Source organism: Balaenoptera borealis (assembly GCF_965194805.1).
Source record: "Balaenoptera borealis genome assembly, chromosome: 16".
Classification (NCBI taxonomy): domain Eukaryota; kingdom Metazoa; phylum Chordata; class Mammalia; order Artiodactyla; family Balaenopteridae; genus Balaenoptera; species Balaenoptera borealis.
The window spans coordinates 69,330,938-69,346,240 of record NC_138872.1 but is presented as its reverse complement, the minus strand read 5'-3'; the positions used below and the strand labels follow the sequence as shown (position 1 = coordinate 69,346,240).

Sequence of the window (15,303 nt, the reverse complement as noted above, 5' to 3'; positions counted from 1 at the left end):
TCCACACTGCTTGCTTGCAGGCCAGAGATGTGTTCTCTTCGGCCTATTCAGTATTTATTTATTTTTTTACAATCATTGGCTCATATTTAAAAATGAGAAAGTTTTCACATGAAAACCTGGATTTCCAGCTGCTTCTAAAATCTTGGAAGACCTGGCAAGGCCTGGCATCCCTCCCGAGTACAGGTGTCAGGAGCTGAGCAGCAGCTGTCCCATCTGGGTGGGGCATGAGCCGTGCAGTCCCGACCTGGCTTGTTTTATTCTGTTACGTTCTTTGCCGACCCTCCCTGAAGGGCACAGATATCTAATGACCTTCTACTCCAGGGGGGCAGCACTAATTCTCAAGGTGAGTCAAATACCCCTTTCCCCGCACACCCCAGAGCAGTCCTCTGGTGCCACATTGAATCTGTCTTGTCTCTCTTTCGTGAGACAGCCCTTCCTTATGTTTGACATTCCAGACCGTATCCTTACTTTTGCCAGCATCACATTCTACATCCCTTGCCTACTCTGTTGCCTCATTTTACTCACACTGATTTCCTCTGAACAGTAATTCTGAGAAAGGGGAGGTAGCTGTGCTCTGCTTCAGTCTGAGTGGATTCCATCCAGTCTCTGCATAGAGTGGGGGTGGAAAGGAGTCTGGTGTCTTTGCAGCTTCTTCTGAATCTGATCTGTGGCCTTGTTATGTACTTTACATATTGTGAAATCCTAGAATAGCAAACAGGGTATTTATAGGTGAGTGAAAACCCATTGTTCACTGAAAAAAAAAAAAAACAACCCTAAAAGGATGTGGTCATAAGCATCATTTTCACATGTCATACAGAGTATGTGAACGCAGCGTGTTATTCTAATGTGGAATTACCTTGGTGCCAGTGATTCCCAGTGTGTGCACGGCAGGACCCCCTCCCCCGCCCCAGGAATCTGCACTGGGGTATAGGGTCCTAGAGTCAGCATGTGCTCTACGCATTCTTATCAGACTGCGATGGTTTTGCATATATCATTCTATTTCTGTTTCTCAAGTGTAGATAGATGCCATTATAATTAATCCAGTATAAATCCATTTAAAAATATTATTACACTCCTATCTGCTTTGTGTGTGTGTGTTCTCTTAAACGTAGATAGTAAAAGTATAACAGGCCCATGGTCCTTTATCCAAAACCCCTGGGGTCAGATGAGTTTCAGAACTCAGAAGTTTTCAGATTTTAGAGAAAAGTAGGTATTTCCCCACATGCCGTGGAGCAACTAAGCCCGTGCGCCACAACTACTGAGCCTGCGCTCTAGAGCCCGCGAGCCACAACTACTGAAGCCCACGTGCCACAACTACTGAAGCCTGCGCGCCTAGAGCCCGTGCTCCGCAACAAGAGAAGCCACCACAATGAGAAGCCCGTGCACCGCTACGAAGAGTAGCCCCTGCTTACTGCAACTAGAGGAAGCCGGCGCCCAGCAATGAAGACCCAATGCAGCCATAAATAAATAAAATAAAATAAATAATTAAAAAAAAAAGAAAAGTAATAATGCACATATGCTGTTATGTAATATCTCCAGTAGGGTCTGGGGCAGCAGCCTGTAATCATCATACATGTTATTATCTCCATAGCAAAATATATGAATGTAGTTCACACTAAATGGAATCCTTAAAGATTAAAAATAGCTTCATGTTAGCTTAGGTCAAGTTATGTTGCCAAATGAGTTACAAAAACCTTTTTTTTTTTTTTAGATTTCAAAGTGATGGATAAGGGATTATGGACCTGTAATGTTCCTGGTGAGAGAGGCTGAACTTTAGCTTTACATAATGTCTCCCATATTCCAAAAAGTTGGAAACCACAATTATACTTGTAAGCAGGGGTCGCAAATTCAAGTGCCAGGGCAATTAAAAGTAATAAGTGAAGTAGGAGATAGGTTTAAGGCAATAGGGGATGATGAGGACTGCAGTGAATTAGTGAGTACATGTTCATTTAAAGGGGAGAGTTGCTCTCAGCTCCAGCCAGTTGTTGCCATGGTGAAATGTGTGTAATATAGTCACATCTCCTTATTTCTAATGATATTCCAGAATGCTGATTTCTTTTTTTTTTTAACTTTTTTTTTTAACTTTTTTTTTTCACACACACACACTGTATTTTATTTTTACAAGAGATAAATAGACTGACACCAAGCATTGTACATGGATGACCACAACAAAAGCAACAGTGATTGCAGTTACCAAACATGAAACACACTCATACTATGTCATAATATTGACATTCAGTCCAGTAATCCTCCACTGTAACAGCTCCTTTACTTTGCAGTGAAAATTGATTTGTATATTCTTTGCCTCTGAGTCCTTGTGGGATTTTTTTTTTTTAATTCAAACAGAAAGTCACAAAAATTATACTCATCCTCATCAGTTCACTCAGTCCCATGTAATTAATTTTTTTTTTCATCTTGATCTTTTGTTAGCACTTTTATGAGTTCATCAGTTTTTCATTAGAGTTCTGAAAATGCTTATTCATTCAGCTCAGCAGTACAGTCAGTTACCAGAAACCTGTACTTGTCAGAGTCTTTTCCATGAATTTCTTGAAGATGAAACCCTTTTATAGGAACATATTTGCAAAAGCATCAGAGTACACCCAGAACTGTCTGTAACTGACAAAAGACTTAAAAATGACCACAGTTAAAGATTTGATGAAAGTTCATAATAATGCAATTGACAAGAAAATTAGTTATTTCTGAGATATACATTTTAAAGTAATAACTAGGATTATGACTTATTATACCAGAACATATAAGATTTTTAGAAATTTCATGTAATGTCTGAAACATTTATATTAACATATTTCCATACAAATAACCCAATGAAAGTTTAGTATTAGTTGTTTTGTTTGTTTGTTTGTTTTATACTGCAGGTTCTTATTAGTCATCAATTTTATACACATCAGTGTATACATGTCAATCCCCATCGCCCAATTCAGAATGCTGATTTCTTGATGTTTAATGTTGGCAACTAAAAAAAAAACAACAACACTGCGTAGGCCGAAGAAAATGTATCTTCAAGCTTTATCTGGTCTTGGGCTGCCTGCTTTGATCTCTAGTTTAGAGACTAATTCTTACGGTATGAAAGTTGGACAGCGGTGTTTTGGTAATGAACTTCTTCACTTCTTCTGAAGTTGGAGACCAAACATTTGTTCTGTCATCATTCATCATACTTAATGCACATGTTATATATATTTTGAGTGTAAAGTTCATAATAAAGATGAAACATTAAAAAGTTGATAGAGGGACTTCCCCGGTGGCGCAGTGGTTAAGAAGCCGCCTGCCAATGCAGGGGACACGGGTTCGAGCCCTGGTCTGGGAAGATCCCACATGCCGCGGAGCAACTGGGTTCGTGAGCCACAACTACTGAGCCTGCGGTCTAGAGCCCGCGAGCCACAGTTACTGAGCCCATGCACCGCAACTACTCAGCCCACGCGCCTAGAGCCTGTGTTCCGCAACAAGAGAAGGCACCACAATGAGAAACCCACGCACCGCAACAAAGAGTAGCCCCCGCTCGCCGCAACTAGAGAAAGCCTGCGCGCAGCAACGAAGACACAACTCAGCCACAAATAAAAATAAATAAAATAAATTAAAAAAAAAAAAAAAAGTTGATAGACATTTTATTTTAGAATTGCCTTACTTTCCAGCCAGTGGGAAGTTTTCTTTTTCATCTATGAATTTGAAACTTTAAAGTTATTAATCTTGGGAAAGGGGATGAAAGCCCCAAGTTAAAATAGGAGCCTCTTTTTAAGTTAAGGGAGTTAAGGGAGATTAGGCCATAATGCCTCTACCGTTCCAGGACCATAGTGACCCGCAGACATTGCCCATCTGCCCTTGTATTCTGACAAGGAAGTGTCCTTCATGTCCTCTCTTCTGAGACCATTCCCCCTGGGTGATCTCAGCCCCATAACTGCCGCCACCTGGCTGATGACTCAGTTTTATTCCTCGGGCCCTGGCATCTCTTCATCTCTAGATTGAACGTCTCCACTTAAATGTCCTGCTGACACGGAACTCATGAACTTCATCCTCATATTGGCCTCCTTTCCCTGGATCCCCTAGTCTATGCGTTAGCAAACTTTGGCCTGCAGGCCAAATCCTGTCTACCTCCTGCTTTGTAAAAAAGGTTTATTGGAATGTAGCCATGGGCTGATGCAGCAGAACTAAGTAGTTTTAACAGTGGCTGTATGGCTTGCAGAGCCTATGCTATTTACCGTCTGTTCCTTTTACAGAAGAGTTCGCTGACACCTGCTCTAGTGCATGGAATGCCACCACACCTACTTAGTCACCTGTCAGTCCCCCCATCTCTCTTCCACGTTCTTTATTATCCAGGCTGTCACCACGATCTGGCATTTCTGCCTCCTGAGTGTCTTTTGACTTGGTCTCTGCCTCTCGATGGCCATTCTTCCAATTACTTTAGTTCAAACTTTCATTTTTTTCCCCTTGGACTCACAGTTGTCTTTCAACTGGCTATGCTGTCTTCAGCTGGTCGTTATCCCCTTTGAGGGACATCTAGGTCTCCCCTTTCTTTTGACATGGCCAGTCACCATTTTAATGATCATAGCTGTTCCCCTCTAAATTATTTTTTTCTGATGAATTCTCTGGAGTTTAGAATCACTACATTTGTAGGAAATTAATATTTACATAGTGTATTGCCAAATTGCCTTCAAACAAGGTAGCGCTATCATTTCACTTGCAGCACAGCAAGTAATGTTGCACGGCAGCGCATGTCACTGTGCGCGACATGATGAATGCCATGTCTCACCGTCACCCTAGTAGCACTAGACATTGTCTTTTTAAAATTTGCTACTTATTTTAATTTTTTCCACTAAGGTTGAAATGACCATTGTCCCTATATTCGTATTTCCTTATATGTTCAAGTTTTCTGTATGTCATTTGTTTATTTAATTGCCATGGAATTAATGTTCAGTTGTCAATTTCATCGTTCAGCTCAACCAATGTCTATTGAGAACCTGTCAAATGCTAGGGCCTGGGGTTAAAAACATAACCGGTTGCTAGGAACTTGAGTGGGAAGATGGACATACAAACAGATAATTTGAATATAGCCAAATGTACCTATTCTAACATTTCAGGTGTTAATAATGAAATGTTAATGCCATATCTTGATTTATTCATATATTTTAATATAAACAAATTGATATTCTTATTCTCAGATACATTACTTAATGAAAGCAGTGATGGGATCTTGAGAGAGCATGTCTATGACTAGGTGCAGATTTGATATAAGTTTCAGAAGATAAAGCAGATTCTGTTGAAAATCTAACCCTGTGATTTATATAAGAAACTGCTTTTGAATAGGTAGAGCCTATTTGTAGCAAATGATATGAAAACAATATTCAGTTCACCTCAGCCCTCCAGGTTGTAAGACTTGTTTCCTGTGTCCTAATATTTCATGTTAATTACAGCTTATTGATTATTTGCATAGGCCACTTCCTTTTAATTAGTCCTATGATGTTTCTCTTCCTCTCCTTTCCCTCCGTTGTTTTTTAGGTGTCTTATCAGAGATACCTTTCGGTCTAGCAGTCAATTTGATCTCCCCTTTAATGTTTCATTAGCATTTCTTCTATGGTTTCTCCGTGTTCTTCCGCATGGGTTAGCCAAATTTATGCCTCCTAAAGAGTTTAAATGATAAATTGTAGACTAAGTAAACAGGTGCTCAAATGAATACAAATATTTAAATATATAAATGTTCAGAACTGACAGAAATTCTTGTATGCAACTACCAGCTACCTGTCACCTATCAGCGTGAACATTTACACATCTACCAGCTTGGATTTCACGTGGTCATTGGATACTTTCAGATGCATGGGCTGGAGTGGCCACTTAAACCCATGCCCAGCTGTACCTTGGGGAGATACACGAGAGTATTTCTACTTCACTAGCTACAGTGAGTGCTAGGATAGATGGAGAATGGACTCAGGCATGGGGGCTCTGAGATATGCTTTGGGCTCAGTGAAGGCACCTCTGACATGTGATACTTTAGCAATCTCAATAACAGGCAGGTAGGGATGACAGGTGATTAAGAATTCCAAGAGGGAAGAAAAATTCTTAGGGGAAACCTAAAACCCTGAAAATTTATCCTTTAACTTAATATTTTTTTGTCTATAAATTGGAAAAAGACAACTATATCTGACTCTTAACAGTGGAAAAACTCTATCCAGCTCTTATTTTCAAATTAGATATTGAAAGGTTATTAGGTAGTGAAAAGTTGTGTGTAGATCCACATGTTCTCAAGTCCGGAATGACTGTGGTATTTAAATTCACAAACCCCTGGATGCATTTCCATCCAGTTGGAGGAGCAAGTTGGTTCTTCAAAGCTTTAAGAAGCCTTAAAACCAGTATATTCAATTTTCTTTGCCTCGTGTAGCAAAGATGGCCATCTTCTCCCCAATAGACAATTTTGCTGTACATTGAAAGTCTGTTGAGTCATCATATTTAACAGTGTAACTTTTAGTTTCTTTAATTTTCATTATACTTGTTCATCCCCTCTTATAACCTTTTCAATAATCTCACTGCTTTTGCATTTTTGGACATGCTAGGATTAATAATAATCCCCAAACAGTCCCAAGATGGCAGGACTCAAATACATGATCACCCATGACCATGAACACCAAGTTTTTGGAGTCGGGCAGTATTGGTGGCTTTTGTTCTCCTCTGTGGAAGACCAACATTAGAAAGGCTTCTGTTCCAGTTTTGAGGGGATCATAGTTTGAGGACCACTGCAGTGGAACTGGGGAACCCTTACATGCAGAATGTTGAAAAAATTAAGTGGGTGCTTTAGGAAGACGACTCTGGCAGCAGGTGGAGTTAGGATTGCAGAAGAAGGAAAAAGAGGAGAAGGTGAAAGGAGACTAGCTAGGAAACTATGGCCACAGGCTGAGAGAGGTGATGGCAGCCAGAACTAAGACAAGGGCATTGGAGGTTGACTTGAAAACATACTTAACACCATGATGTTTGTGGTGAAGAAAAAAGGTGTATGATTAGGTGTTATTTACAGAAATAGGTAACACCATGATTCTTCACTTTTCCATTGTTTTATAATGCTTCTCTTTTTTTAAACATATAATTCATACATCTACTTTTTTAGCTGGGCTTTCTATTCCACTGATTTATGGCTTTAGTGTGTGTGTATGTATGTGCATACCAGTACCACACTGTTTTACTAACTGTTGATCTGTAATGTGTTTTAAATCTGGTAGAGCTGGTTCCCTTCAGCTCTTCTTTTTCAGTTATTCTTTCCTGTTTCTGTCAAAAAATGAATTTTGGTGTCACTTCTTTTCTAGTTCCTAGAAAAATTCATTTAGGATTTTGATTAATTTGGAGCTCACTTATCCAGGTAATATTATTGGGTGCCTGCTATGGGCTAGGTCCTGAGGATACAGAAATAACTAAAACCCAGGAATTATGGTCTAGTAAACCTGTAAACTAGACCCTGGGGAGAATTGGTATCTTTACAGCATGAGTGTGGCACATCTCTTTATAGACACAAAGCTTTTATGTGTTTCCTAAATATTTTGCTGCTGTTGTTCTTGTTGAGAATAGTGCCTAATTAGTGGAATTGGTAAACATGGGTGATATTGATGTTTGTATATACTTGTTTACTTTACAACTTCTTTAGCTACAATTGATAATTTTGTTACTTCTTTGACTTTTCTGTGTATACAATATTATCTGTTATGTTTCTATTTCTTCTTTTGCTATTATTTACTTCAATGATTTCTTTTTCTTTCCTTATTTAATTGGTTAGACTCTCCAAAATAATGTTTAGCCTTATAATTGTTTATAGCAATATTGTACAAAGGGCATGTGATTGCACCCCTATTGGGCATTCCAGAAACATGATAAGGAATGCTTAAATCCTAAATGCAAATGTCTTCATCTGAATGGTACCCAGTGGAAATCAGCCAGCATTTTCCCTCTCTTTTTTGCTGCATACCTTTTAGTATGTCTGATGAGCCTTTATTCTGTGTCTTAGTCATAAGATTGGCAGGTGATCTTAAAGGCAGAATGCTGAACTTGTAGTGGTCCAACTGTATGGAGGAAACAATTGCCATACACTTAGGCTGAGGAAGGACTTGGAAGAAAAAGTTGAGAAATGGTGAGAGGAGTTTAAATGGAGCATATGTGACTTGTCAAGTGGTCAGCAGGTCACAGGGCGATGGACTTAATTGTAGTCTCTGAATCTTAGAGCAGTCTTTAGGAATAGAAACCTTGCTACCCGTAGATTTTGATGGAGATTCTAACAGTCCTCTCCCCAGAAAAAAATCTCCACAAACACACACTTGCATATAACTTCATGCACTTCACAGACATCCTCAAGCCCATGGATTAAAGAAAACCTATCTATATGGTCTGCGGCTCAAGAAGCCTACTGGTTATTGGAGAGATGCTGGGCTGCAGTTCCTGGGCTGTGAACTGGTCTTAATGTACAGATGGGTCCCTCACACGTCTGTCTGTGTGTGTTGTTCTGCTAGTCTCCGAAATATACACTCAAGGTCTCTCTGAGAGCCTTCCCCACAAAAAGCAGAAATCTGGTTCTCTTAATGATGAGATTTGGTGAGCACATCAGATTACTTTCCCTTAATATAAATCAGCTTGTTGGGCAGTTTGTTAATTTAGTTATGTTTTCAAAACTTTTAGATGAGGGCTTAAGGAAACTAACATTGCTCCAGGGCAGTTGGGGTATAGTAAGAGGTATGCTGGACTCCAGTCTGAGGAGCTGAGATCCCGTCTGTGCTGTTCACTAGCTCTCTTTCTCTGACCTTCCCCGAATCAGCCTCCCTGCTGTGTTGTCCGCCCAAGAACAAGCCCTGGTATGTTTAGGAAGTTGGCAGGTGATAAGGACAGTAAGGAAACAGTATGAGACAACAGGTTAGTATTAGGAAAAATAATCAGGTGAGATTTCACCTCACCACTATATGCCAAGATTAATTACAAACAGGTTAAGAGTTTCATGTAAAAAAGCCATAAAATAAATACAAGGAAATATGGAAATTACTTCATGCTCTGGCTTACAAATGCAGAGAATGAACAATAAAAGATAACCTATAGATTTAACCACATAATAACTAAAATTCTGTCTGTCATAGATCGTAATTAAAATTATGACAAACTAACTGGAAAAAACTGAGAGCAGCCACAACAGAGGGTTAATTTCCTTAATGTATAAAGCTTTCTTATCAATCACTTTAAAGAACTCTACTGTCATAAGCAACTACCATGAACAGAAAGTCACAGGTGAAATACAGGTGACCAGTAAATATGTGACTCTTTTTAAAATTACAAGGAATCAAAGAAGCACAAAGCTTCGAGACTCCATTTTTTATTTACCAAATTGGCAAAGTTGAAACTAATGCTGTGTTCCTGCCTTGGTAGAGGTGAGGAAGCCTGTGTCATGCATTGCTGGTGGAAATGCAAAGTGGCTTTCTTTTCCAGAAAGAAATTCGCCATTGTGTTTTAAGACCCACTTCAATGTCGGGGAGGAGGGATAAACTGGGAGTCTGGGATTGACATATACACAGTACTATATTTAAAATAGATAAGCAGGGGGCTTCCCTGGTGGCGCAGTGGTTGAGAATCTGCCTGCCGATGCAGGGGGCACGGGTTCGAGCCCTGGTCTGGGAGGATCCCACACGCCGCGGAGCAACTAAGCCCATGAGCCACAATTACTGAGCCTGCGCGTCTGGAGCCTGTGCTCCGCAACAAGAGAGGCCACAATAGTGAGAGGCCCGTGCACCGCGTTGAAGAGCGGCCCCCACTTGCCGTAACTAGAGAAAGCCCTCGCACAGAAACAAAGACCCAACACAGCCATAAATAAATAAATAAATAAAATTAAAAAATTTTTTAAAAATAAATAAAATAAAATAGATAAGCAACAAGAACCTACTGTATAGCACAGGGAACTCTGCTCAATATTCTGTAATAACCAAATGGGGAAAGAATTTGAAAAATAATAGATATATGTATAACTGAATCACTGCTGTACACCTGAAACTAACACAACATTGTAAGTCAACTACAGTCCAATATAAAATAAAGATTAAAAAAAAAAAAAGGAACCACTTCAAAAGTCTTAGCCCTAATTCTCTGGCCACCACCTGACTACAGTCTCTTACTCTCAGATTTCTCTCCCATCCAGTTCCTCCTGCCCTGGGTGAAGTCCCCTTCCTCCTCCGACCTAAGTCTGTAAAGCCTCTCTATGACATCACTTTCAGAACTCTGTCCAGCTGGCCTTTTCTTTTCACCTGTTCTGCAGAATATGAGCCCGACTCCTTTATCTTCTTGCCATCTTCACTCTGATACCTGGGATGCAGGGTGTGACCTAGAAAGATCATCCAATTATGCAGGTTAGGGCTGCCAAAAGTTTATGGCCTCCAAGCTCAGCTGGGCTTTTAATACCGCATTCCAATCCTTGGCCGAGTTTCCCCATTCCCGTTTTCCAAAGTGCCTTCCCCAGACTTTTACTTTTCTCAAACCTACTCCACCCTGCTCCAGACACACCCACTCTCCTCAGATGACATGCCTCCTCATGTCCAGAGAAAACTGGGTGCTGCCCCCAGTTCTCGGTCCCTGATGCTCAAGCGTATCATCTTCGAGCTCGTCCTTGCTTCCCCTCTGCCTCCTTCGCGGGGGCTTTCCTTCACACTGGTCTTCCTCTGTCTGCTCTGCAGTTTCAGCCTCACTCTCTCCGCTGGCTCTTTCTTCTCAGCTGCTAGCTGCGCTCAGGTTTTTCTGAGAAAGCTTTAGCCCCTCCCTCTCCCACCTCCGCCCTGCCTCTTGGCTTCCAGGAACCGTTCTCCTCATACTTTCCTGTCCTCTCTGCCACTGTTTGCATTTTTACCCAGTCACTCAACCTTGCTTCACTCCCAGCTTCTTCTCTGCCCTCCCAGGGGACTCCTCTTCTGTTCCCTGCTTTGGCTCCTCTTCCATTGTGTTCACAAGTCTTCTGTCCTCAGCCTCCATCTTCTCTGCAGGATCTGCATTCCAAGTGAACTGCCCCAAATCCATGTTTTCTGCTCCTCTTTACAGGATGCTCTGAATTTCCCATCCAGATGCCTCTTCTGTGCTTCAGAACCATACGTCAAAAAACACAAAGGATGGTTCCACCTGAACATTCAACAGATCCGTTAAACTCAGCATTTCTGGAGCTGCCCCCATTGACCTGACCTTCAGATCCTCCCAAATCTCTTCTCTAGGTGAAGAGCTTTATTATCCAGCCAGTCACTCAAGATAGAAACCTGGCGATCATTCCTTCTCGCTTCCTACCCACACCATGTCACCAAGTCCTGGTCACTGTACCTCTGTAAAAGCTCCCCGTCCCCTCCTCTGCTTGCCCACTGCTTTCTCACTTGGTGGCCAGACCCCCCTCTTTCTTCACTTGGATCTGATATATTTAGGTCTCTTAATGTTCTCCTCACCCTCCAGTATGTCTTCTCCCTCAGACGTGTTCCACGTTGCCAGAAAGATCCTTCAAAAGAAAAATCATTGTAATAATGACAGCTTACATTTATCTGGATGCTTACTGTATGCCGGGCACCGTTTCAAGTGCTAGTCATATTCCGGCTCATTTAATACCCAGCACAACTAGTACTGTATTATTCCCTTTAACAGGTAAGAAAACAGAGGCACAGAGAGATTCAATACCTTGTCTGAGGTCTGAGGTCACAGAGCCAGTAAGTCTGTCTCCAGAGTCTATACTCTTAACTACCTATGACAAAACAACAACAGAAACCATTTGGGGGGCTTTCTAGGAATGAGCACCCTGCATATATTAGCTCTTTCAATCCTTTCAAGTCTCCAAGTTAGAAACTCAGTAGCTCCATTTTTACAGATGAGGAAATAGAGGCCCAGAGATGTGAAGTGACCTCATAGTTCCACAACTTTTAGATGGTGGAGGGGGCTTTGAGCCCCAGCAAACTTGGCCCAGGCTGTCACCCTAAACCACCGCATCCACCCACAAGGGCCGGGGGTGGGGTGGGGTACCTTCTGGACTCACAAATTTTTTTTTTTTTTTTAAAGGTGAGAGAGGTTTTTTTTTAAATTTTATTTATTTATTTATTTATTTATTTATTTTTGGCTGTGTTGGGTCCTCGTTTCCGTGCGAGGGCTTTCTCCAGTTGCGGCGAGCGGGGGCCACTCTTCATTGTGGTGCACGGGCCTCTCACTATCGCAGCCTCTCTTGTTGCGGAGCACAGGCTCCAGACGCGCAGGCTCAGTAGTTGTGGCTCACGGGCCCAGTTGCTCCGCGGCATGTGGGATCCTCCCAGACCAGGGCTCGAACCCGTGCCCCCTGCATTGGCAGGCAGATTCTCAACCACTGCGCCACCAGGGAAGCCCCTGGACTCACAATTTTATGCGTATTTTTTTGTTCTACTTTCAGAATTGTAGGTGGAAAAGGAGATATGCATGTATGAGATGGTCTCACTAATAAGAGCATTTGTGGTGATAAGAAAAGACCAGCTTCCTGTCTGAATGATATCCAGATATGATGAAATGTCACATTTGCCCAGTAATGCCTTAGAAATTCCTGTGCTCGTTTAAAATTCTCCATTCCGACTGCTCCCCCTCTGCCTTTTTATCCACTGATTTTGTAATTGGGAATTTTTATAAACTCTTAGGGACACAACTGTCATAATAACATGTGACAGCACAATGGATTGAACGATCATCTCCACTAGTAGGTTCCTGAAACTATCCATGGGAGGGAAATTCTCTGCTGAGGAGAGGAACTTAAGACATTACAGGAGACAGTTTAGTTTAAGATGATTGGCTGAACACGTTATTTATTTCTTCTCTCCCATTAAAATCCACTGAAATGTTAGAAGAGATTTTTTTTTTTAATTTTTTGGAAATTAAAAAAGAAGACACTGAAAGCCATTCAGAAAAAGTCCCAGGTGACTTATTGAGTAGTAAGTAGCTCTACAGATGACTAAAGCAAGTGCAGTTTTATTTGTTCATTCGTTGTCCAAGGCAGGACAATAGTATGTAAAAAAAATCCTCAGAAAAGATATTGTATCCACTAAGAAAAAAAAAAAAAAAAAAAAAAAAAGACTACTAACAGAAAGATACAGAGTTCTTGGAAGTTAAAAAATATACTACTGTCACCAATTCATAAAAAGCCTCAAGGGACTAAAGAAATAGTCTTTAGAAAAGAAGTAAAGTAAGTTTCTATGTTCTTTCATTTTCCAGGACACAGGACTCCCCCAAATTTACATCAACAGGAAGAGCACTAATAAAACAAAAAAGAGTTATTTACTAAGTCATTACAGAATTGGACGAGCATCCTTCCTCTTCCTTCAAACTTCCGTCCCATTAATATGAATAAATTATATTGATCTTCACACAGAAAGACTGCCACCTTTTTGCCTTTCTGACAACCATGAAGATTCCTTCCATTAACCAAATGGTTCTTAACTGGGGGCAGTTTTGCCCCCCGCCACCCCGACATATGGCAGTATACCAAATGGTTACTTGGTTGTCACCCCTGGGATAAGGGGGATGCAATGCCACTGGCTTCTAAGCTGTAGGAGCCAGGGCCACTGTTAACTTTCCACAATGCCCAGGACAGCACCCCCAGCAAGAAGGAGTTATCCAGACCAAAATGTCAGTGGTGCCAAGGCTGAGAAATCATTAACTCTAAATTGCCTAGCACACTTGTAGCCAAAACTTTCACTTTATCTCCCAAGACCTCAGAGACATAAGAAGTTAAAATCTGAAAGCTGAAAACTGGCAGTCTTCTTTATGTTAAACTATCCTAATACTTTACTAGAAAGTAGATGAAATCTCTGACATTTCCCTGTGCCTAATCTGCCTGCAGGGTGAAACTAGGGTGTGACATTAAGTTTGACATTTAGCCTGGGGCAAAAATCTCCATAGGTAGAATCTCTCTGCCACTCTGTCATTATCAGTCTGTCTGGTTCTCTTTCCCAGGGAGTTTGGGTGCAGTCTCACAGTGCCTCTCTGACTGCGGGTGCAGGCAGCCATGACTAATCAGAGTTGGCATGGGAAGGAAGAGCTCAGAACTTTCCCCACCCCAAACTGGATCAGCAGAGATGTCCTGTGCTTAAGTTCTCTCCATCTCCCCCTGTCCTCCCCACCGCAATACTGTAGTGAGGTCTTCAGAAGATGAAATCTTTTTAACCTTTGTATCTCTAAAAATGTCTATTTTGCCTTCATCTTTGAGGAGTATTTTCATTTGATGTAGAATCGTTGGTTAACTGTTTTTTCTCTTACCACTGTAAAGATGTTATTCCATTGTCATCTGGTTCTAGTGTTTCCAATGACAAGTCAGCCATCATTCTTATTGTTGCTTCCCTGTATGTGAAGTGCTGTGCTTTTTTTTTTAGATTTGAAAGTCTCTCACTCTTGTCCCTTCTCTCTCTCTCTCTCTTTTTTTCTTTTAACTTTTTATTGGTGTATAGTTGTTTTACAATGTTGTGTTAGTTTCTACTGTACAGCAAGCGAAGTGGAGTTCCCTGTGCTATACACCAGGTTTTCATTAGTTATCTATTTTACACATATTATTGTATATATGTCAATCCCAATCTCCCAATTCATTCCACCACCACCCCCTTCCCCCTTGGTGTCCATACGTTTGTTCTCTACATCTCTGTTTCTATTTCTGCCTTGCAAACTGGTTCATCTGTACCATTTTCTAGATTCCACATATATGTGTTAATATACGATATTTGTTTTTCTCTTTCTGACTTAACTCTGTATGACAGTCTCTAGGTCCATCCACGTCTCTACAAATGACCCAATTTCATTCCTTTTTATGGCTGAGTAATATTCCATTGTATGTATGTACCACATCTTCTTTATCCGTTTGTCTGTTGATGGGCATTTAGGTTGCTTCCATGACCTGGCTATTGTAAATAGTGCCGCAATGAACATTGGCAACCTTGATCTTTTTAGGTGTGTTTTTCTTTGTGTTTATCCTGCTTAGAGTTCTCTGAGCTTGGATCAGTGGTTTGATATTGTTCAGTAAATTCGGAAACTTCTCAGCCATTGTTTGTTCAGTATTTCTTCTGTCCTATGTTCTTTCTTTTTTCCCTCAAGCACTCTAATTACATATGTGAAAGACTGATATTGTCCCATAGATCTCAGATACTTTGTATCTTAGCTTGGATAATTTGTTTCAGTTTCCAGATCTCTGCTGAAATCCCTCATCTACTCATGCATTCTGTCCATCTTTTCCACTAGCTCCTTTAATGTATTTATCATAGTTGTTCTAAAGTCCCTGCAAGATAATTCCAACATCTTGGCTATCTTTGGATCTAGTTC

The 15,303-nt window shown here is 40.9% G+C and overlaps 2 protein-coding genes across 6 annotated transcripts in view; both read left to right on the top strand.

The window, feature by feature from the left end:
• The window catches only part of ZKSCAN2 (zinc finger with KRAB and SCAN domains 2), a 502,693-nt gene that overhangs the window by 123,109 nt on the left and 364,281 nt on the right, over window positions 1-15,303 (top strand). The gene's annotated exons all lie outside the window — the stretch shown is intronic.
• ARHGAP17 (Rho GTPase activating protein 17) overlaps window positions 1-15,303 on the top strand; it is a 92,732-nt gene that overhangs the window by 5,199 nt on the left and 72,230 nt on the right. The gene's annotated exons all lie outside the window — the stretch shown is intronic.